The 24396-nt window shown below is 44.0% G+C and overlaps 1 protein-coding gene across 1 annotated transcript in view; it reads right to left on the bottom strand.

Annotated features, from left to right (window-relative positions):
- Positions 1–24396, bottom strand: part of PARG (poly(ADP-ribose) glycohydrolase) — a 911041-nt gene that overhangs the window by 547702 nt on the left and 338943 nt on the right. The gene's annotated exons all lie outside the window — the stretch shown is intronic.

The raw sequence follows: 24396 nt of genomic DNA, 5'->3' as shown, positions 1-24396 counted from the left end.
CACGAGTAGGGGTACCACACGGGTGGACGGCGTCCCCCCACTTATTTTATAGGGTGGACGCTGTCCCCCTGCTCAAAAGCTAGTCTTTGTAAGATGGTGACGTTACTTGCCCGCACGGCCGCCCCAAACGTTCTAAGATTTTTGACTTACACGTCCATCTCCCAGCTACAGGCTGTCAATCTTCTGTAGCGCACGAATGCGCTACCTATCAAAGTTCTGCTTTACCCTTTGAACCTTGCCGGGCGCCAACCAGTGGATGCGGTGACCATACATCCACTGTAAATAATAGCATTATACCATAAATGTACAAACTCTGCTTTTGTTCATGGAACCATGTTTTAGTATGCCACGCTTGTAGCACTTAGTAGCTGGACTAATGTAGTTGTACACCAAACTTTATCCACATTTGGGCTGTTTATTCCCCCTATACAGGGACCTTAAGTCACAGGCTTAAGTACTGAGCAGCTTCAATTGTTAATTCTTGCAATAAGTGCACATGATAGATCTGCTGCACGTGACGTCACGTCCTTTTGTGATGTCACTTCCTGCGACACCACCTAACTTGGAGAGTCCCCCCATTTCTTTTTTTTAGGACTTGTGCCCTGGCTAGTACCAATATCAACGACTGGTCGACCAGGCTTATCTACCTTCAGGTGTTTGTGGCAATTGGAGAGAGAGACGGGTATTGTTTGAGTCAATGTGTCCAAGGTTGCGTCGTAACATGCAAATATCCAGGGTTTTAAGTGGGCTAGGTCCAGCCGGTACTCAACACCGGCAGTTCTTAAAAGCAGGTGCTGAGACTGGTCCCTGTTAGGCTCTCCATATTTGTCCTCGCCCTCAGGATGAAAAAAAAAATCTTAACTCTGCAGCAGTACCGCTGCTCAAAGCCTTCGATGTAACTGCAAAGACACTCGTTGTAGTTCTCTTACAGTCTCATCATTTCAGAAATTAAGCATTTTCAAAATTATATACACCAAAGCCATGGTTGCGGCTTATTTATTTTATGCAACTAACAACCATTGACAAAGCCCATAGTCCTGGTGTATTGTAGGTGTAATGTTTCTTGTTGTATCATATCTGGATGCAGTGATGGAAAACGCAAACTACCAGTCGGGCAGTACACTATGCTAAGCACAGATTTTTAACTTACGTGTTTTAAGCCACGCCCTTATTTAAATCGGCCACGCCCAATTGGGAGACCCCCCCCCCCAGTTTTTTTATCCGAGTTAAATCCCTGCAAATATCTATGCTTTGCCCCCAAGCAAGCCAATTCCAAAATACACTGCAAAAGACAAAAAAACATCAAAATGATAGACATCCAGTTTCCCTGAAAGTCCATAGTTGACTCTTCGTCACCTTGGCTGGCTTACGGGACTCCCAAATGGTAACAGGCCCCCCCCCACCAGAACCTCTTCGGGACGATTAAGGAGTGCCAGTGTGGGCATCCACGAACTCCCTTTTATTGGAATCTTCCTTTTCAGAGAACCACGAGTGGTACAAAACAGGGCGCTTTCTGGCCTCGTTCGCCTATAGGCGAGGGCTGCCCGGCAAATGACTTCCAATTTCAATGGGTGCTGCCAGTACAGACTAAATCTGGTAGTACGTTTCAACAGGGACTTCGTAAAAAATGCCCCAAATTCGTCTATTTGTCAGAAGTACAGCAGGTAAGTTCAGTTCCCTTCTTGGTTTCTTCTCCCAATCCCAGGGGTCTGGGAAAAAAAACATTAAACAGAGGACTAGGGAACTGATGCTGTTCTGATGTTCAGATGCAAGTTGGTGCTTGTATATCTGCTATTGTCAAAGTTATTCCAAGTACGCTTCCTATAATACCAAAATTAATTTTCCAAACTGATTTGTATTAAGGTCGAGTCTGCAATACTGCGCAGTAATTGTACCACGTATGCAGACAGAAAGAGCTTTGATGACCATCTACTCAGTTAATTTGGCACTAAAGCTTGAAATAGGTGTTTCCTCTTAGTGTCAATCTCTGCTTAGAATAATAAACTTGACTTTAAGGCTTTGCCAAGATCCTTTCTCACCACACATGCAAATGCCAATTTGAAACTCAATTTCCATTAGCAGTGCTCAATACGCCATGGTGCCCATAGCAGGTAAGTTCACATTGCAGAACATTAAAGAAAAATGTACTTGCCTTTGTTTTTGCCTTTTTGGCAATCACATCCAACCAAAAATGTCTTCCTAGCTCCTAAAGTATTGCTGTCAGGACAAAGGAACATACAGGAGAGTCAACCTGAGAGTTTTTCCTGGTGGGAAACGCTAGAGGGTGGGAACAGGCTAAAGATGGTTCTGGATCCGAGGCCGGGGCTGGTGATGCACCTGGAGCCAGAGCAGACAAAGGGCCAGATGGCAGGGCCTGCAGCAGAGGGGTGTGGGCATGGCTCATTGTTGCTGATGTGGCGGGCTGAGTTGGAGCCAGGGGAGGGCTGAGAAGCCCACTGGAGGCCATAATGAGTTTATGGGGCCAGAGGGAGCTGAAATAAACTTGCAAATCTGAAGCATAGCCTTCTTGAAGGCTGCAATCTCCTGTGGACTCAATATGGGATGGGGAACTCTCGGCTTATCGACTCCATTTTTGGCATCCAGTGAGATGGACACCCAAGTCTGAGTCAGATGATGCAACTGCCTAGCTGCCACCTTTATCAAGAGTATCTGGATGTCAAGAAGCTCTGAGTGTTGTTCTTCCAAGACTTTGCTTTAGACCCACCTGTAGCTATCTCGAGCAAGACAGGCCTCACTTCTTGAACTCCATTACGTAAAGCTGTGATTTGCCTCTCTGTCTTCGAATACTGATAAGTGCATCAAGGAACATTTGTCGCACTGCTTGGTATCAATGCTTCATCCCAAAGTACCATTAGCAGACATTATGTGGATATATCACAGACTTCTGCTTCAAACATAAGCAGCAAGATTGAAAACTGTGTGCGGGGATGAGCAACATTTGTTCAAATAAATAGGTAGTTACAATACACAGACCTTTATGCTGCTCACTGCACATATTGTTATATACTTCAACTGTAATTAAGGATACCACTAGGTATGGTGTAATTATCAGATGTGTTATTACTGCAACATCACAAGTTTATCCTGAGGATGAGGAGTAGCAGAGGATCAATTTTTCAGCACGGATTCCTAATTCTAGACACTTCACCTGCATGCTACACCGAATTTTTCCTAGCACAGTTTGGTGCTCCTTAATTTCTAACCCTAATTCTGGTCGAATATGCAATGGTTGGCTAGGATAATGACAGCCTATATTGCAAATAGGAAGGAAACATTTGACTAAATACCTGTTCTCATAGGACACTGTTATGCACTGCAACCTTAAAGTACCATATCCAGTGGCTATCTAAACTCCAAAGAGGGTCAATGTCGTACTGTCATTTTTGTAGATCCTCCCTGTACTACAATTCATAATGACGAAGGGCTTCTAAGAATAATGTCCATATTTTTTCTTTGGTTGGTTTACACCTTCTGTATGAACGAGGCAGTCAAATACCACCCTTTTTCCTAAGCTTATGACTTTTTATTTTAAAGGAAGGATTTGCAAGTATGACGTCAGCAGACCTCTGCAGTAGATTAACCCTCATAGCAAAAGTAGACAATTGCCTTCTGTTTTTGAAGAATATTCTTCTATTCTATGGGAAGACAATGGTATCCATGCATGGATCAGCTGTCTAATCCATTGCTTTAGGTTAGGAGCCGGAACGTGATTTTTACCAATTGAGATCAGCGCTACACCCATCAGGCCAACGGCAGAATTTACTCTTTACCTTAAGGTCAATGACTGCATTTGCCAGTCTGTGACATTGATATCTGTGTATATTAGCATACATGCAGATGACACAAGGAACGAATGGGTTATAATGTCCATCTCTACCCTCAATAAATAGTACATGACTATACCTCTAGTTATCCCATCACGTTCAAATTAATTTCCAATAAATTCCAACAGAATTCAGTTTCTCTTTTTTCCCTGCTGCTTTTCACCAGCCCTGTTCACTGCGCGTCATGTCTGATTCCCCGGTCTTTGCTCCCTCTCACAGACTCTGAATGAAACTTTGGCTTAATTTTAGGTCCTTCCCTTATTTTGTTCTCGTATCTCTTCTGTTACTTGAACCTGCCATTGTCAACTAGGTAAAATTAAAAAAAATGCACAGTTCATAAAATATCATGACTTTTTAACCTTTTCCCATGTGGACTATAGAACCTCTCTTCGTGTTCATTGCTCAGCCTATGACCTCAATCCCTTCACATCTAAGTTTATTTCTGCTGTTGATTGTGAGGAAAGTGGTGTATTATACGGTGTAGTTGTGTGACCTTACCCTGTAATACACTCGTCAAACCGTCTTGGGTCCAGTCAGGCTTGTTTGTAAAAACCTTTAGCTCAATCCTGCATAGCTTGTGCTTCGAGCAGTCAGACTTAAACAAAGGACCGAGTGAACAGCATTTAGAAGTAACAAAACAAAATGAAAAAGTCACACACTGCTAAAGTAACCCAACACCAATTTATCATTTTTTGTAAAGTCTTATTTTTATGATTTTTTTTCAAACCCAAAACAAACAAAATCCACCAGAGTTTTCTGGAGATATGGATTACTAAGCAAAACGTATATCATTACTTTGGGCTCAAAGGAACAGCAAGCATTGGTAACTACCAGGGTTAGCGGAAAGTTTGTGAGCGACCAACTCTGGAAGAGAGAAGGTCAAGAGACCCAGTAAGGATTTGTGGGGCAGTTACCTTGTCACCAAGGCAGTCTCAAGTGAAGTCCCATTCTCTATGGACCAACAGCCATAAACTTCAAAGTACCTCAGTCAACGGTACTGGTGGGGCTACTTTGGCCACAGAGAGCTTTGTTCTTCGAAGCCTTGTTAAGTCCAGGAAAAGTCCAGTTCTGATTAAACGACTGGTCTCCAGTCACAGCAAAACTAGCAGTTCTCTTTGGTGAAGGCTAGTGCTCGTGTTGGGTGACCAATCTGCACTCCAAAGACTCTCCGAAGTCCAGCAGACTCGGGTGCAACTTTTAAGCAGTGGACGTTGTCACCCAGGCTGCAGGTAGGTGGTCAGTGGCGATCAAGTTTTTGTGGCTACTCCAGTGGCGATCAAGTGATTGTGGCTACTGACTAGTCAATACGAGCTTCTTCAGCTTTTGTGGCCCTGGAGCTGTAAAAGAAAGTTAGCCAACTGGCTTTTGTGGTTCTCCTCTTCAGTCTGGGGCTCGGGAGCAATTTTTTTGAGAGCCAGGTACCATGGGCACAATTCTCCCTTAGCTAGCACAAGGTCAGTCCAGAAATGTGTGCAGCCTCTCTTGCCAGGTCCAGGGAACAGCAGGGCAGTCCTCTCAACTCCAGATATGATCTGAGGTCTGGGTGCCAGGGGAGAGTGCCTTCAGGGGATGTGGCAGTTATTAGCCAATGGGCTACCAGGTCCTTTCCAACCTGATGACTACTTCATGCAGTGTGTGGCACCTAGCTATCCCAGAGGGCACTATTCAAACCTACTCCCAAGAGGGCTGAACCCTTTTCTTGGGGGGGTTCAGCTTGGCACCTACCCTAGAGATGTGGCTACCTGAGGGCTACATGCCTATGGAAAACCAGTTTGGCAACTGGTCACCCCTCTCTGTCACCAACGCCAACCTGTCTACATGAACAAAAGAGCAGTCCTTCCTCTTTGAAGCTCAACTTTTGGGCTCACACCCTGGTTGGCTTCCTGCCAGGAAGAGGTAATCCCTCTTCCAACAGCTGGCCTCTATTATTCACTCTACTTGGAATTCGTTCACACCTGTCCCCAGTAGGGTAGGAGGCTGTCTAATGGCCAGCATCTCTAAATATACACTGGAAAACTTGGGCAACAGAGTGGCAACTTTCTAAAAGTTGCCTTTACTCAAAAGTTACATTAAACTTGATTTGGGCATCAGGTCTGGTTTAATGTGACAATTATTTTGATACCTTGAAGTACCAATTTTAATAGTACTATTCAGAAGTTAGCACAGCTGAGTTGTCAGCGTGTAACCCTGTACTCACCAATAGGGCCACAAGCCTCTCCACAGTTAAGACAATTTAGGGTTTTTATTGTGAGGACACATTCAAATAAATGTTTTACTTAATAGTATACAGAACCTTGCTTCAGGACTCGATAGGCCTTCCTTACAGGTGACATACATATTACAAAGAGGTGTCTAATTTTTCATTAGCTTAAATGGCAAAGTTGTGTTAGCAGTATAAAACGTCTCTACCAGTATGCAGTGGTTGGCTGGGAGTCATGTTTTATTTTGTCACACTCAGGGTGGCACAATAATTGCATTAATTAACTTACAGGCATTGGTACCCCTGGTACCATATACTAGGGACATAGAAGTAATTTAACTTTTGGGTAATAGTTAATCAAACCTATACTTTTAAAGGTCAGAGCACTGGCACAGACTTCTGGTTGGCAGCCCTAAGTGCACTCTCAGAGTCGAAAAAAACAGTAGTGTCAGTCCAAAACTTTGGGGGTGATCATGCAAAAAGAGGCCTTTCCTTAGATGAGTCATCTCTTTATGCACCTGCCAACTGCTCTTTTCTCACATCACTGTCATGCTTTCCCGTGCATCTCAATTGTCCCTACACCTGTGCGGTGTTTAGGTGTGCTTGTGTTCTTGCTACTCTCTTTTATACCTTGCTCAAATTCGTACTCCTTTTAGTATCTATTGCATCTCAAATTCTGGTGACCAATCCTTGCCTTCCTTGTATTCCAGAGCACTTATGTTCCTTCACCTCCTGCCTCAACTCTGAAATGGTCTTTCTCTCCTCAGTCTCTCTGCCTAGACCACCTTCTTTCCACAGTTTTCTCAAATACCACTTATTAATCTCTATGTTTTGGTAGTTCACAGTCATTATGTTGACCATATTGTGTTTCTAAACTATTTATTACACCCATTTCCGAACTCGTTCAGTGCTCTGGAGAAAGCTCTTCAAAAAATTAGAATTGCCTGCAATAGTTGTCTATGCATTGTGATTAGGACCTTAGCCTGGATGTAAATAAGTGAACTTCTGTACAACATCTGGAATAAAATGGTATGCTTTCAGCCCTGTGGCTGCCTGCACTTTCTCATGACATAGTGAATGTGGTACACTAGAAAAGGTGTCTAGTATGAGCCCTCATGAGAGTGGAGTCAGTCTGTTGACTAGGAAGGAGTTGATAGCTCGTCTTAAAGGCCAAGATAGGCTATAAATAAGATGGGGGTCAGACCTATTGTTAACCAGAGTCGAATTTGTAAAGTCCTGTTGGAATTGTGCGGGATTATACGGAAAAGAGAGGGGTGAATAATAAAAAGGGCTGTAGTGGAGGGAGGCTAGATGGAGTTTACGGTCTGAGTGTACATGTTGGAAGTCTCAGGCTTTCCAAACAGCTATAGTGTGACTGCCCGCTAGTATCAGATGTGCTTGAGCTGTCCCAGTTCTTGGACAACTTTCTCCGCACAACAACACTTAGCACAAACCATATGCAGACCCTACATTTGAGAGAAGGCCAGATGAGCAGGTGCCCTACATTTGAAATTAAATCTTTTTTAACATGCTCACGTCCTTCAGTCCCTCTTCTGAACATCGCCTACTCAGCTTAGGCGGAAAAGGCAGGCCGTCACTCTAATCTTAAACCTGGTCCTTACTGAGGGATGCGCAGTAAGACTTGAACTGTGCTGACGGCCACTACTTGTCAAGCTTTTGAGGTACGTGCTTTAAGCAATTAGTATTTTGTTGCATGCAGACAGTGTGCAAAGTTAGGAAAAGGGAGTAATATGAGGGAATGCCTGGATCTCATTAAAAGGGGTAAAATTGTTAGCACAATAGTGAGCAAGCCAAACTGTGCACATTTTCTCACAATATTCAAGACCAGTTTCCGGCAATTATTTATTTGGAAGTTAATAAGACCACATTCAATTGCAAACACTGGGAGTATCAAATAGCCTAAAATGCTAAAGGAAACTGTTGTATGCAACAACAATTTCACATGCATTTGGCGCATTATGTCCAGTTCCTACAGCGCATACAGTTTAACACTGGCATTCTGGTATTCTAAGCCGAAGAGGCATCTGATAGGACCCTTACAACAAAACAAACAGGGCCAGTGTTTCAGCAGACAATACCTCTCTGCCAGCACGTGCAAATTCCACAGTCTCATCCGTAATTGTCAACCGCAAACTTACATTCATTACAAACATGTCTGTCAAACTTTTACTTCCGGTTAGGTTTAGGAGTTGTTTGTGTAACACTGCCATGAAAGCTCCATTTTATTACATAGCCCTTCAATATCGGTGAGGGCTATTGCCATTCCGTGCCACACAGTCTGTCAAACCGGAGTCCTACTTCTATTTCCGCAGCCAGACCCCCTTTGAGCTTTGCAAATCCGAGCGCCAATCTAGGATGCATTTTGAGAGCAAATTAACCGTGTCTCGCCTCAGAGGCAAAGCAATGGAAGCCCCCTCCCCCCACCACCTGCTGACCCTGGAGGCAAAGCAAACTGCGACCTTCACTCCAACATATTGGGGCCTTGTCACATTTCCGGTGAACGATGGCGGCGTTACGAGTATCGATTCATTTGGAATATAAATTATATGATACAGTTTGGAATTAAATTTAGTGGAACGCTACACAGGAGGGCAATAAAGCACCAGCCTATTACTTGCCAGCAGCGCGGCGGCAGCTGGCGGGGCGGAAGCCTGGCATCCGCTCTGGCGACGCAGCACTAAATATCACTCACCTCAGCCCTTCAACGTCACCGCCAGCTAATTTTAGAGGCAACATTAAAAAAATGGAGGAGAAGGGGGAGGTCAGGAGTTAAGTCTCTACCAGGGTCCAGTGAGAGGATTTTCTAGTCGGTTCTGCGGCGTGCCGGCGCCGCCTTAATTTCAACTGGAGGTCTTGGTTCACTTCTTTCATTCTCTCAATGAATACTGAACCGCAAAAGTGTCATCTCAGTAAAGCGTGTCTGCAAAAGAAAAGCAGACTTGTCCAGTGACTGCAGCGAGTACAAAAGGCAGCTGGTAAACTTAAAGCAAGGGCCACTGGAATTATGTGGCAGGCAGGACCAAATAATAAGAAAAGGCAAATGATGCTGCGTTATGCAGCACATTTTGTGTTAATGTTATGCAGATTTGTAGCGCGCACTCAGAAGGTATGCTTAGTAGGTGTGAGTCTAGCTATGTAGGAGAAGGCTCCACTGCCGGATCTGGTTTGCCATATGCATGGGATGTGTGCAAGCAAGAGTTCGGACGAGCGCAGGTGTCTGGAATGTTTGTGAAAGAAGATGCGATTATTGAGGTACGCTGGGACATTATGTAGTGCCTCAATATTTTGGTATTTTTACACTTTCTGGGCAAAGATTAACTTGTAACTCATTAGTAACAATGTGACTTCAAATACAGAAATGAGCAAAATAATTTGACGATTCTACCTTTTGCAAAGGGCCTTCCACTACGATGCAACAGGTGTCACTTGGTTTTAAGTAACTACTGATCCATTGGAGCTAGAAACATTTTTTGGCTGAGATCTGCAGATTACGCAGCAGATGATGGATTATGTGGCAAACGCGGTAAATCCATAATTCTCTTCATCAAAATCACATAATTCCAGGGGCCCTGCTTATTGCAAGCCTTAACCGCTTCCGTGCGGCAGGAATTTCAGCGCTGTGCTGAACATTCCAATCGCGGGTGTGGTCGTGACGGAACCATTCCGTCACCAGCACAGCTCAACCGTGACTGATGACGGAATGGTTCCGTCACCAGCATCGAAGGGGTTAAGAAAATAGACCATTGCTTGATCTTCACTGGTTGTTTTTTTAAGGTCAGGATCAATGCAGGAAATGGGAGGGATCCAGCCAGGTCTGGCACCTATCATTTCTCTGGATCCTGGAGCCTGTTGGCACCAGTGAAATATGCAGAATGTGTCCAAGTGTGATTTGCTGACCTTTGTTGACCCCGGGACATGCTATGAAGCACCCACGCAGTGTCTGCCTTCCGTTGGGGTAGCACGGGTGAGGGGGCTTATTTTAATTTCCAGCTGGGCTCAAAACAACGTACTGATTTAAAGAGCAATCAGTCCTCTTTTTGTTCAAGTATCATCCTTGGCTGGGAGCTCTCTGGAACTTAATACTAAGAAACTAATGAAATAGAGCGAAAGCAAGGCACACAGCGGCTTATCATTTCACAAGTTCTTAAGAGAAACTATGATTTAGAGGGAAGGTTTGACTTTGATTTACAGACAAGGTTTTGACTTTCTCAACCTCTGTATGTAAAAGATATGCTTGCAAATTAAGAATGTCAGTATGTGTAGTAACACAAATAATGATTTAAATCAAACTTTCAAAACACTACTTATTCCAGTGTATATCAGAACACTTTACATCACACATTGTACGGAGATCATAAATCAATGTAAAGTCAATGCGCAGGAAATGTTACAGAAAACATCGTGGATTGCAAGGTGTAGGGAGTGGCAGCCGGCACGGATTGGGGAGTGGGGCGGTCCCGCGTGGGTGCAGGAGAGGGCAGCGGAGAGGGGGTTACTCGGGGGTGGGACGCCTCAGAAGCGGGTGTAAAAAAAGAAACGAAAATAACTTTCCTTCTCATCCCTTCCTCGCTGTGTCTCTCTTCCGTACTGCAGCGCTCTGGCTGGAATAGGAAGCCCACCCAGGCTACCAGTAAGCCAATCACAGCGCTGCAATGTAGCGTTGTGATTAGTCTGAGCACCGTGGTTCGTGCTCAGACGCTGACTGGGAGCCTGGGCATGTTCTCCATGCAGGCTATAATGCAGCCTGTGTGGAGAACATGCAAAGTGCACATGAATGTTTGGTTGGCTCGAGACGGCTGGCCAAACATTAATGCGCACTTACAGTGTAGTGTGTTCACCACTCCCACTGGCCAACACTCCTGTCGTGAGAGCAGCCCGCCCGCAAAGCTGCCAGACCTCAGGACAAAATAAAATAACAGGAGTTATAATAATTGAATTTTTTCTTAACTTTACTGCTAAAAAGCAGTGGAGCGATGCTCCTCTTCCTTAGTGGAGGAGCCGCCCCTGGGTGTAGGAGTCACATATCGCGCATACTGGTAGGCATTATATGTTTAGATTTCATGGTTGGGAGAAACACACAGGCAGGATTAAAAAAGTAACACAGTGGTTGCCTGAACTAATAAGACTTTATAACTACCAGATGGAACCCTTTTTTAGCAACCCCAGAATAGAGACTGAGAAAAGATTCAAGGAAAAAAACTGTCAGGTTCTAAACCAATGTCTTACAGTTGGCTCACAGCTCCTTGATGCCAGTTCATAGGTCAAACAATTTAACTTGTGAACTGAAAGTAAGAAAATGATATTTGTGTCAAAAGTAGCAACCCACATACCTATCTACATGTAATACAAATCTGTGATCTGCATGTTACACAATGTGCTTTCCAGCAGGGACATTAACCTTCGAAGCTACTTTACGAGCCAAAACGGTGACTAGACAAAACAGACCACTCTAGCAAGTGGATTTACCACCAGAGTTTTCTTACAATCCTTAACACTCGGGGCACACCAGATCTTGGCAGCGGGTGCCCTAACCATGTAAGATATTGTAAAATGCAGCTGCTCTGTGATTACGTAAGCAAGAACAGATTTATTGTCACATTTGTCCTTGTTCCCATTTTCTTTGTGGAAATTGAAAAATAATTCTGTACAGGACAGCTGCCTTGTGACTCCACCCCCTTTGCACTGCCACACCTTGACACTCAATTTATGGGTTCCTGAAGAAAATGTATTCAATTTGCAGCACTAACTGGGTATACCTTCAACTTAGCACGTCAACTTTAAAGCTCCAAAAGGCTTTTGCATATGCGAGTGACACAAATAAACTTAACATAACTTGCATACCTGCCTCTTAAATATTTCCAGAATATAGCCCCTTTTGATCCGACAGAGTTCCACAGCTTACTGACCTCTTCGCAGGTGACTGAACCCCAGTCAATAACAACTCAACTTTATTCGCATTTGGTAAATGCATCAAGTACAAATACAATGCACAGCAGATAAAACCTAAGAAGAAGTCTATTAAAGTAATTAAACAATATTAAAATAAATTAAAAACCAGCCTTCTGTGGTTTAAACAGTCTCTAAAAACAGAGCACCTGCATAGACTGAAATAACAATATCACTAACACAATACACCTACAATCCATTAAAATCAATGTCAAAGGATACAGAATCAGATAGGACAAACCCTCTTGCAGAGGACTGCTTCCTAATCTTTAGGATAGATCGCAAGAAACAATCTGTCATGAAACATATAAATTGAGTTTCTAGAGAGTTTATTACAGCAAGAGCAGGAGAATGCAAATTTAAACTCAGTTTTCTTCTCAGCAATGGGAATAATATTTTTTTCCCTTTCTAGTTTATAAAATAAGCAAAATAATAAAATATGAGAAGTGGTTTGGGTAGATCTCTCATCGCAAGGGCAAGGAAACAATTGATTAAGTGAATAGACTTTGGACGGGTAGCCAACCATTAGGGGAAAGATGTTCAATCTCATATTCATCAATAAAAATAGATGCAAATTATTAGAGACAAAAGAAAGGTAAGAAGTATGACCCAGTGCAACCGCAGGTAGTGCCTGGTAAATTAGTACCGTAAATCGTGAATTTAGATTGGCTTAGTTGCCACCTTGCATAATCACACTTAGCAATAATTGATTTAGGGAAAAGCAAACAATGAGATGGGGCTTCAAACAAGGATAGTAGGCCCAAATCTTTAAAGGTCCGCTTTACATAAGCTAGCCAAGGAATACTGGCCGATCAGTCAATGGTAAGTAATCCCCAAGCACCATTTGGTTGAATTTAACAGAATCCCTTATCCAAATAGTAAAAGCGGAGCCATTTCAATAAGATCCATTATATACGGAAGGCCTAGCTCTTTATGAACAATGATGTTCGGGCAGAAGGATGGTATTGAAAGCAATAAAAAAATAAAATGCATCCTCAACTGCCTGAATGACATCAGCTTGTGCTGTACCCCAGATTGCCACACCATGTGAAGCAATAGATACCGATTTTGCCCGGTAGATGTCCAACATTTCCTTACATGGCTTCTTACCTAAATTAAAAGCAAATTTCCACAGCACTGCTAAACATTTTTTCATAAGGTTCATCCTGTTTATAACCATTGCTGGACAATTTGATTTGGCGTCAAAAAGTATTCCCAGATACATAAAATTATCCACATGTTCCACGGTTTTTTATTCTAATTGAAGAGGCATTCATTAGGTCTCGCCTGTCAATGCGCATGCGCATTGAGCGGAGCGAGACTATAGGGGCTTAAACAGAGTTTAACCAGACTGGCGATTTGATGAGGTGCATGTGCGCTTCTAGCTCAATGCGCAAGCGCAATGAGTTAAAATGCGCGTGCACAGCATCAAATCGCCAGCCATCTGTTCCCCAGCAGCTCTTCCCGCTCCGCCCCACAAGCTTCCCCCAGCGTGCGCTCTGCCTCAGCCGCACTTCTCCCACACCTTTGAAGTGAAGCTTAGCTTCACTTCAAAGGCCCCTGCTGCTTCACACTATTCACGTCTCTCCCTCATCGCCGCCCTCTCCGGCAGCCCCCTGCTGCGGCCGTGTCGCATTTCTCCTCCCCCCTCCCCACAAAAATGCCCTCCCCTCCGTCTTGTTTCTTTGTATTCGGCACCCTCACCACTCACGGAGGCGACAGGCATACTCCGTGCTGGGCTCAGGACGGCAAGATACCCCTTAATTTATGCATGCACCCCTGCCTCCGTTAGACACATCACATCTTGCATGATAAATCTGCAGTAGGTTTCCCCAACCTGTAACAAATTCTGCTTCTTGCTGGCCCCTGCTGCTTCACACTATTCACGTCCCTCCCTCATCGCCGCTCTCCCCGCTCCGCCCCCTGCTGCGGCCGTGTCGCATTTCTCCTCCCCCTCCCCACAGCAATGCCCTCCGTCTTGTTTTTATTCAAACCTATGGTCCAATCCGATATTCTATTTTTTATTTTTTGTAGTTTTATGTCGAACTTGACCAGAAGGCACTAGAGCGCTTTACATTAGCTCCAGTTACATCACCAAAGGACACATTTATCTTTTTTTGTACGTTTTTTAGCCATGGGAAGATTCCGTGATTTGCCCCGAATCACCGGATGTTGATCAGACGCTGAGATTCGAACCTAGCTTTCCTGTTTCAAAGTCGGCAGCCCTGGGTAGCACATCTTCTCCTCCTCTTATGCAAGAGCGCATAATTTACTGTAGAGTAGGCATGCACTCTCTTCAGTTTTCTTGAAAACACTCTTTGCTATAATTACTACCGCTCTCTTACATTTTTTTCTCTCATGCAATTCAATTTGAGAATGCTTTATCACACATAGGACATACATCGCATCCGATTGTAACAGCCCTTTTTGTCGCTTTAAGTTGGAAGGTAAATTGCCTCTTCCCACCACTGTTGAGTGAATACCGAGCAGGAGACTGGTTTGGGGTTTGTAAACCATCTTTCAGTTTACACAGAGGCTTTTTGTTGTGATCAGCGCAAAAGCGCTTATATTGTGTACGATTTGATGATTAGTCACAAAAATGACAGAAATGCAGTTACACGTGTTCAATGAAGGTGTGCACTGCACTCCAACCCCTGATGCGTTGCTTTTTTTAATCAAACCTAAAGTCCGATCGTACATTCTCTTTTCTATTTTTCGTAGTTTTATGTCGAACTTGACCAGAAGACACTAGAGCGCTTTACATTAGCTCCAGATACATCACTAAAGGACACATTTATCTTTTTTTGTTCGTTTTTTAGCAACAGGAAGATTACGTGATTTGTCCAGTATCACAGGATGTTGATCCGACGCCGAGATTCGAACCTGGTTTTCCTGTTTTAAAGTCGGCAGTCCTGGGTAACACATCCTCTCCTCCTCTTATGCAAGAGTGCATCATCTACTGTAGAGTAGGCATGCACTCTCTTCAGTTTTCTGGAAAACACTCTTTGCTATAATTACTACCGCTCTCTTCCATTTTTTTCTCCCATGCAATTCAATTTGAGAATGCTTTATTGACATTGCCTGAGCTTTTCAAAATCACAAATAAGGACATACTTCGCATCTGATTTTCCTTTGATGGCGCTTCAAGTTGGAAGGTATTTCGCCTCTTCCCACCACCGTTGAGTGATTACCGAGCAGGAGACTGGTTTGGGGTTTGTAAACAATCTTTCTGAAGTCAGGGACTCAGTGGGCGGTTCCACACAGTAGTACTTTTTTGTTTACTCTCGTTGGAGGCAGTGTATTTTTAAATGAATCTCACATTCTATGTGAAACAGTTAACATTGTTAGCAGACAGGGCCTTCCTCTGAACTCTGACCTTGCACTTTATCGTTAGTTGCTTCTGAGATTTCTCACCTGGGGTGATAGTGTGTTTGCACATGGCCCCTGTCTTGTAGTTTGTAGCAATTCATTTTGCTCTAATTCTGTATCTGGGATTTCCACCTGGTTTTACAGCACTGTATGGCTTTAAAAAAAAAAATGTAAATAGCATTTTTTATTAATTTTTTGTCAAAATCGTGCTGCATGAGCCATAGTATATAGGTACAAGCAGACTTTGCCTAATTAAACAATATAGTATGTTGTCAACAAAAGCATGAACAAGCTGCGATGAGAACATAAAAAGAACCATACTATAGTTGTCTGTGTCCCATTGTCGCGTCCCCAGCTGGTGAACATTATCCTTAGTCTGTTGGAGGTGGATATGTTTCGTGTTTTAGCCATAAGAGAATACCTCTGAGTCTAATGAAGCGGAACTTGATGTTGCTTGGCCGGTCTGTATTTTATTCTCATTCAATCTCCCATCATTGTATGTCGCTCCCTGCTTCCCTCACTGTCTGCCTTCTTCCGTCTTCCCTCTCCTCTCGTTTCCTTCACTTTCTCCCCTCTCTGTTTCTATCGTCCGTCTCTCTCGCTCGCCGTCACTCTTCCTTTTCTGTCACTCTTGCATGTTGCATTACAAATGCTATAGGTGTCACATTTGCAAAAGTTATAACTATTGGCATTGTAAATGACTAAGCTATTAATTTAAAAAACAACACATAAATAAAATATATGTCATTTATAAGACCAATAGTTCAAACTTTCCTAATGCGAGACCTATTGCATTTCCAATGCTTGTTTTTTCTTTGCGGTACCACCTGCCATCACAAAACATATAGATTTATTGAACGAAAAACGTAATTTTGCCATATATTCTGAATAAATACAAATAGATAGATGAAGGGCCCTAGGAGTTCTAGCCATAAGGACAGCATCATCAGCATATAACAGTGCGGGCACGGGTACACCACCTACAGTTGGAACATCCTTACATTCAGTGCTAAGTACTGTGCTTAAGTTATTGGTGTAGAACGAGAAGAGAAATGGGGCAAAAACACAGCTCTGACATATGCCCTTTTTAATCCTGAAGGAGTTTGTACATTCGCCCTGTATCCCATATTTGATTACAGCCTCTGCGTCTCTTTAGAGTTCCCTAATAAAGAGGATTTTGGAGCTATCTACGCCTATTGACTCCATGACACCCCACAATTTGCAGTGGGTCTCCCAGTCGAAGGCCGCAGACAGGCCCATGAAGGCCAGATAAAGGTGACCCTTTTTGGCGCATGCATAATTATCTGCAATTAAGGCTAAGTTTAAACACTGATCTACCATCCCCCGTCCGTCTAAACCAGTATTGAATCTCAGCGATAACATTATTCACAACCGCCCAACTCTCCAACCTATTTAGCAACAGTCTCCAGATTAACTTAGCTGTACTATCCAGTAAGGAGATTGGACGATAATTGGCTGGATTCGTAGGATCACCTTTCTTGAAAATTGGAATAATCAATGATTGTTTCCACGATGACAGGGGACCCGTTTTAGCTACAGCTTTAAAAACTAGGGTAAAAAGTGGGGCCCATAATGGTTTGTTTGCAAGAAAGATATCCAATGGCACATCATCTGGTCTGGCTGCCTTTAGGGTGGGTGATTGTAAAAGGGCTATATCAATTTCCTCATATGAAAACTCCAATGCCAGGGGAGCAAGAGAGGAGGTCGCTGTAGCCATACCATTACCTTCGGAATGAGCATGCAATATATTCTGGAAGTGTGTTAACCAAGTTCTTTTGTCTACATGGAAATCGAGCGATGGGCCGCCACCCCCGCCCTCTATGCAGGAATGGAGCGTTGGTAACTTTCCAAAAAGCCTGGTGCTTGTCTCAGACTTTCCCATGCTACTTCCCGTAGTTGCCTCTTCCTCTCTTCTCTTGCAGATTTATATTTTGCCCTTCGGTCTCTTATCAGCATGTGAGGTCTAAGATGTGTTTTAAGGGCATCCCGCAATTCACGTGAGGCCTTGGAGTAATTAAGCTTGAACCATTTAGAACACTGCAGGATCTTTTGAGGAACTGGATGAAAAAGATAGGTCCTAATGCAGGGTAAAATGTTGCTGAAAGCAATCAGCACTTGTGAACCACCAGTTTGTGGGTCTAAACAGGTGTGAATCTCCTGTAGCATTTTCCCTACGTACAACGGGAGAAAAGAATTAGAGCCATCACCCATTTTAAAGTAAAACCATTTAACCTAGATAAAAGCGGTTCAGGGACAGGTAGTGAGCTAGATTTACTAGAATATGGCCAAAGAAAAGTACAATAAAATAGAGCATCGTCACTAAATTCAGTCGGCTGCACCCAAATATTATTCACACACTTCTTAAAATTTGTGGGAATAATTATAAAATCAATTGTCTAGGTCAATCCGGATCGAAAAAAAAGTTGGGATCAATTGACCCGTGGAAAGATGTAAAGGGCTTATTAAAATTAAGTCCCGATCATAGACTCTGTCGAGTCGGTTAACCCACAAATACGCTGACTGATTTTACTACATGGAAGCATATTAAAATCTCCCGCCCAAATAATGAAAAGTGGTCTTGGATAATGATAGAAGAGATCCTCTAAAATTTTACCCAGCTCATCAGCCACTGAGAAGTGATCAGAAACATTGTTATAAAAAATGATCAACAGTATGTCAGTCTTACCACAAGCCATTGCTACTAGCATTTCAAAATATGGCAAACTATTCATGAAAGAAATTTTTACAAATGGGAGAGTATTAGCTATAAGTGTGAGTAGACCCCATTATGCTCTACCCGAGGATGAAGAGATTGCTGGAGTGAAAAAAGAATGGTAACCATTAACAAATACAGCTTGCGTTACCCACGTCTCCTGTAAAACAATAAAGTCTGAACTCCTAAACTCCTTATGCCTATTCAGGTAACATTTTGATTGTCATATCCTGCTATGTTCCAAGAAAGGAACGTAATACCCTCAAAGGGCTCCAGCAGAGTAGCCTCTATCAAATGAGTAGAAATTGGTATGCTTGATGGATTTGGCATGGGGTCAGTATCTTGCAAAACTAGTGCTAAAGGCTGTACCGCCACGGAATTTGAAACAAGAGAAACTCTTAAATTGGAATATTCTAACTCATCTGTAGAATAAGTTAGGTCAGGAGAGGAAGAGAGTCAATCACAAGAGTCCTGGTCCACCAAGGGGGGCAAACCTGTTAGAGACAGGGACAGACCTATCGACCTGCTGACGGTGGACAGGCAACATGCTTTTTAGTGGGCGGCTGAAGCTGTATGTATTAAAACTATTTATCGCTGGAGGTTTTTAAAAGAAGCCCAAAGGGACTGTATAAATCTGAGACTGTGATGGAGAGTCCAGTAAACACCCTAGAAGTTCACTAACCAACCTTGGATTATAAAAATTGAGGATAACGCAATTGTTATCGATCTCTTTTGTGCCAAGCCCAATCCAAGGAGTCCTACGGGCCATGAGCAGATGATTTTGGACAACATTGCCATGTTTGAAGCTCGTAACAACCAATGCCGAGCTTTGGCCAATAATTGTGTCATTGACTCACTTTGATCATCTTGGAGTAAAGGAACATTAACTAGTATTAATACAAAAGGACAAGCTGCAGGGGGTAGATTCATGTAATGATGGGTGTGCCTTATTGATAAAGAAGGTAGAGGGGGTTTGAGTGCAGACTTACTCCTAGGAATAGGCTCTTTTACAATTTTGTCTGATCCGTGTGACTGAGAAGAACTAAGTCTTCAATCAATCAATCAATTAGGGGTTTATAAAGCACGCTACTCACCCGTGAGGGTCTCAAGGCGCGGGGGGGCTGCAGTTCCGGATCAGTCGAAAAACCAGGTCTTAAGGCTCTACCTGAAGGTGTGCAGTGTGGGGGAGCGTCTGATGTTGACTGGGAGCTCGTTCCAGGTCTTTGCTGCGACGTAGGAGAAGGCTGTTCCACCTGCTCTGCCAGGGAGAGGTCGGCGGAGAGGAGGTTCCTTTTGGGTACGTGGAAGGAGACTCTTGCGTTGAGGTATTTGGGTCCGATGTTGTGGAGGGATTTGTAGGCGTGGGTGAGTAGCTTGAAGGTTACTCTCTTCTTGATGGGGAGCCAGTGGAAGTCTCGTAAGTGCTGGGTCATGTGCTCGTGTCGTGGGGTTCCAAAGAAGAGTCTGGCTGCAGTGTTCTGGATGGTTTGGAGCTTGTTTATCAGGGTCTTGCGGATTACGGCGTAGATGGCGTTTCATAGTCCAGTCTGCTGGTTATGAGTGCGTGGGTGAAGGTTTTTCTGCATTCGGGGATCCACTTGAAGGTCTTACGGAGGACGGGGAGGGTGTTGAAGCAGGTGGGGGCGACTGCGTTGATCTAGCAGGTCAGGGTGAGGGAGGAGTCTAGGAGGATACCGAGGTTCTGAGCGCGGTCCGTAGGGGTGGAGGTGTTTCCGAGGGCCGGGGGCCACCTGGCGCTGTCCCACGTTGTGGGAGAGGGTCAAAGTACGAGGACCTTTGTTTCTCAGAGTTAAGTTTTAGACAACTGTCGCTCATCCAGGCTGCTATGACTTTCATTCCTTCTTGGAAGCGGAGTCTTGTGTCTTCGGGGTTCTTCGTGAAAGAGAGGATGAGCTGGGTGTCATCAGCGTAGGATACTATGCTGAGCCCATGCTGGAGGATGGCGGCGAGGGGGGGCCATGTAGATGGTGAAGAGCGTGGGGCTGAGCAAGGATTCTTGGAGTACACCACATTTGATCTCTGTAGGTTCGGAGAGGAAGGGAAGGAGTCTGATCCTTTGGGCTCTGCCGGAGAGAAAGGAGCGGATCCAGTCGAGGGCGGTTCCTCGTATACCAGCGTCATGGAGTCTGGCTGTGAGAGTGGTTTGAGATGGTGTTGAAGACTGCAGAGAGGTCTAGTAGGATGAGGGCCGCGGTGTGGCCCTGGTCGAGTAGCATGCGGATGTCGTCGGTCGCGGCGAGTAGAGCTGTCTTGGTGCTGTGGTTGCTGCGGAATCCAGACTGGGAGGAGTTGAGGATGGTGTTCTCTTCAATGAAGGTCGTCAGCTGTGAGTTGATGAATCTCTCAGTGACTTTGGCTGCGAAGGGAAGGAGAGAGATAGGCCGGTAGTTTTTAAAGTCCGTCGGGTCGGCTGAGGGTTTCTTGAGGATGGGCTTGACCTCTTCCAGTCGTCGTGGAAGATGCCAGATTTGAGGGAGGCGTTGATGGTCCGGCCTAGTAAGGGTGCTATGGCAGCAGCGGCTCTGTGGTAGATGTGCAGTGAGCAGGGGTCCGTGGGGGCTCCTGAGTGGGTGTTCTTCATGGACGTGGCGGTGTCTTCCGTGGTGGCAGGTTTTCAAGTGGTGATGGTCTGCTGGTTGTCGGTGGTGGTGGTGGTGGTGGTGGGGTGGGGGGGTTGGTGGTGTCCGGAGTTTGTTTGCTGAAGTTGTTGTAGAGGCCCTTGATTTTCAGGTGGAAGTGGGAGCTAAGCTTGTTGCATAGGTCCTGGGATGGGTGACGTCCGTGGCTTCGCTGGGGAGTTTGGTGAACTGTTGTATGACGTTGAAGAGTTCTTTTGCGTTACTTGCGTTGATGTGGATTTTGTTCTTGATGAAGGTCCGCTTGGTGGCTCTTATGCGCTGGTGGCATTCTTTCATGGCGTTCCTGTAGTACTTTTGGTCTTCGGTGGTTTTACTGTTCCGCCAGTGTTTTTCGAGGCGTCTGCAGGATCGCCTATCTTCTTTGAGGTCGGTGATGAACCAGGCGGCCTTCAGGAGGCGTTGTTTGGTGGGGTGGCAGAGGGGTGCGAGCTTTTCAGCGCAACTGGCGATCCAGAAGTGTAGTTCTTTGGCTGCGGCATTGGCTTCTGTCGTGTTGGAGGGGGGATTGTCGTGGAGGAGGGTGGTGTTGAGGTGTTCCTTCGTGATCTTGCTCCAGCTCCTTCGTGGTGGGTTTGGGTGCGATGGTAGTCTTGAAGGTGAAGTGTATGCAGTGGCGGTCTGTCTAGAGTGGCTGCGTGGTGTTTCCGTGTGACCAGTAGTTGCGCCCAACACATTTGTAGTGTTAGGAGGAATATCACTTGGAGGGCCCTGGTATTGCGCAATACCAACAAGCTTACTTTTACAGCCCTGACACAAAATATGAATATTACATGATTTACAGAGGGTGGCTAGGTTATACGAGGCATTAGATGCAGAGTTACTGTTAGCGAGAACACCGCTTGTACCCCCCAAAAAGTGTTGGAATGCCCTACTCGATATCAACCCTTCAATTGCGCAATCTAGAGCATCCAAATGCTCAAAAATCGGCTGCAAGTCAAACTACCAAGGGAGCCCTCGAATTGCCATGGAGGCCCGCAAACCATGGACAAGTTTCCTACCTTCAACAATGCCTGCCAAATCTTACTTCACTTTCCGTATGAAGCTTAAGGCACATTTCTTACAAAAGTCTGGCTCTCAGCCGTATTACACACGTTACAGACCTTCCATCACCTTCACAAGAACAGCACCAAAAGATGCTGCAACCTCATGTGCCAATAAATTCTATGATTTATGCACACTTCTCAAAGCACTAGGAGGACGTCACCGCTCATTAAGGTTGGCATGATATCTCACTGGATAAATGTGCCAGCCTTTGTGATCGTTCTCAAAGTAGAAGGTTGCAGGTTCGAATTGTTGCAGAACCAACACATTCATTCTTCCAAGTAGGGTAACATGAATGTGGCAGCAATCAATGCACTTAACCTTGAATGTATAATTAAAAGCTAGGCTTGTAACTATTCTGAAGCAGAACTACAGACTCTGACAATTATACACAAAATACTGAGGAGTAAACTTATGACCTCAACATATAAAGGGACAGTGCAAAATTCAAATTGCACACTTCTGCCAAAAACATTCACCTATCTTAAATACTCATTGTCCTAACTTTTGGAGACTCTGGGAAACAGAGGGTATCAACAAGAATGGTTAACACACATGTATTAGCTCGTGTTGTCACTGAGTATGTAGAATGCTCATATTTCTTTTTCAAGACTAGGGAAAAAATGGATGCTGTGGGCTGCAACCTGTATTAAGCCTTTTAAGAGACCACAAGTACTGGGACTCCTTTATTGAGGGGTGATCGAGGCAATTGTCAGCCAAAATAAATACAATCTAACGCTACACATCTTTCTAGTCACTTCAAGAGTACTGTGTTCATGAGAAAGATACAAAGAAATGATCACAAAGCCTACATGCGCATTCTGATGCTCAACCTTTCGGCAATAGTCAACACTGCCAAGTCCTTGTCATCTGTCTCGATGGTCTGATGGCAAGGAGAAAGTCTATCAAAAGAGGACTTGAATGTTCCCAATACGATATTCCCTCCTCTGTGACCTTGATCCTGTTCTTATACTCAATAAGTTCCAACCCAGCAGGCTACACGTTATGCTTTATTCCAATTATCAGGGCAGCACACCACTCAAATATGTAAACTTGTAATTTATATAAGCCTTTCAAATAAATGTCAACAGAGCTTAGCACACTTTTTCTTTTTCTCAGCAACTTATGGTCATGCCAAACAGTAGGTCCAAAACAGTCAACAAGTCTTTTGTTAAACTAAACAAGCTTTTTCAGTGTTGTTACTACAAGTATGAAGCAATGGGCATCATTATGTAGACCAATAACGTATTCAACATGCATTTTATACATAACTTATTTCCTGAATAGTCAGGACTTCAACACATACAGTGGCTAAACAAAAAGGAGACCAACCACCCACACCAAAGAAATTACTGCTTCCATAATATCAACTATAAAGGTTATTGGGTGCTGTAGATTAACCTCACTGAGATCCAACTAAACAATTCGAGGCCATGAGGACAGGCTTTCTTGACCTAAAAAAGCAGGTCATAAATGAGAATGCCTTTACGGATAATATCCACAAATACAGTCTCCCCTCCGGGTATGGTTGTCCGGGACACTCAGGACAACCATCGGGTGGATTCAGTCCACAAGTGGCTCAAACTTCTTCCAAAGTCGGTGGTCCTGGCTACAGGCAAGAGCTGAAACTTGGATTCCAAAGGTGTTACCCCACTTTGTAACATCAGTGTTGGTCTGGGTACATTCTTCTTTGCTGCTAGGAAGCACTGGCAGGGATGGCTCAGCATCTTAAGAAAACTAGTCATCTTTTCAGTGGAGATGGGGGTCTCATGATGGAAAATATCTAGAAGACTAACTCCCAGCAGCAGCCTTATGGTGAAATGCAACAAGGGAATTAGTGCACCTGGGTGTATAAACAGAAGTCAGGAGGATGCTTGTTTAAATTAAGCTCCAATCCCCTACAAGCACGTAACCAAGAATTGGAAAGAGGTTTCTAGCTAACTTACTAACTACCACAAAGACTGTCGGAATCCTAGTAAGATTAAGATAAAGAATGGGTTGATGAAGAGAAGTAGATTAAAAGGGACTCTGGCTATGCCAGTGATAACTCTTTTACTCAAATCACATACCCACACAGAAGGGAACTTAACTATGCATTTAGCCCCAATGAAGAAACTGATATAAAATATTGATAGTTTTCTCCACCTCAACAAGCTATTAGTTAACCTAGTGAGTCACTAGAAAGTTTGGTCAAAAGTTACTGACACATCGCAAGATGCAAGTAATCCATATTAGGTAATCAAAGAGGCCATGATCGGCCAACCACAAGAACAAAGTCCAGATATATTTTAGTTTGGAAACATCTCTTGGTCTGCCTTCCTTAAACAGCTAATTCGGAAAACTGAAAAACATTTAGTCAATGAGAGATTACACTTCCTTCAAGCTACCAGGACTGTCAAGCTGGGGCTTCTTATTGGACATTAAAGAGCCTACAGGCCTCAATTACATATCCTCAATGTATTACATTAATAACATAGCCACTTTACACAGTGTTAGGTAGAAAACAGTAAAAGGAGCAGCACGCCATGTAAGGCCTTACCATCTAAAATGGTCAAACATCGGCCGAAAGAAACATGATAT

This window comes from Lissotriton helveticus, chromosome 5_1, assembly GCF_964261635.1.
Source record: "Lissotriton helveticus chromosome 5_1, aLisHel1.1, whole genome shotgun sequence".
NCBI classification, from domain to species: Eukaryota; Metazoa; Chordata; class Amphibia; order Caudata; family Salamandridae; genus Lissotriton; species Lissotriton helveticus.
This window is presented reverse-complemented; position numbering and strand designations above follow the sequence as displayed.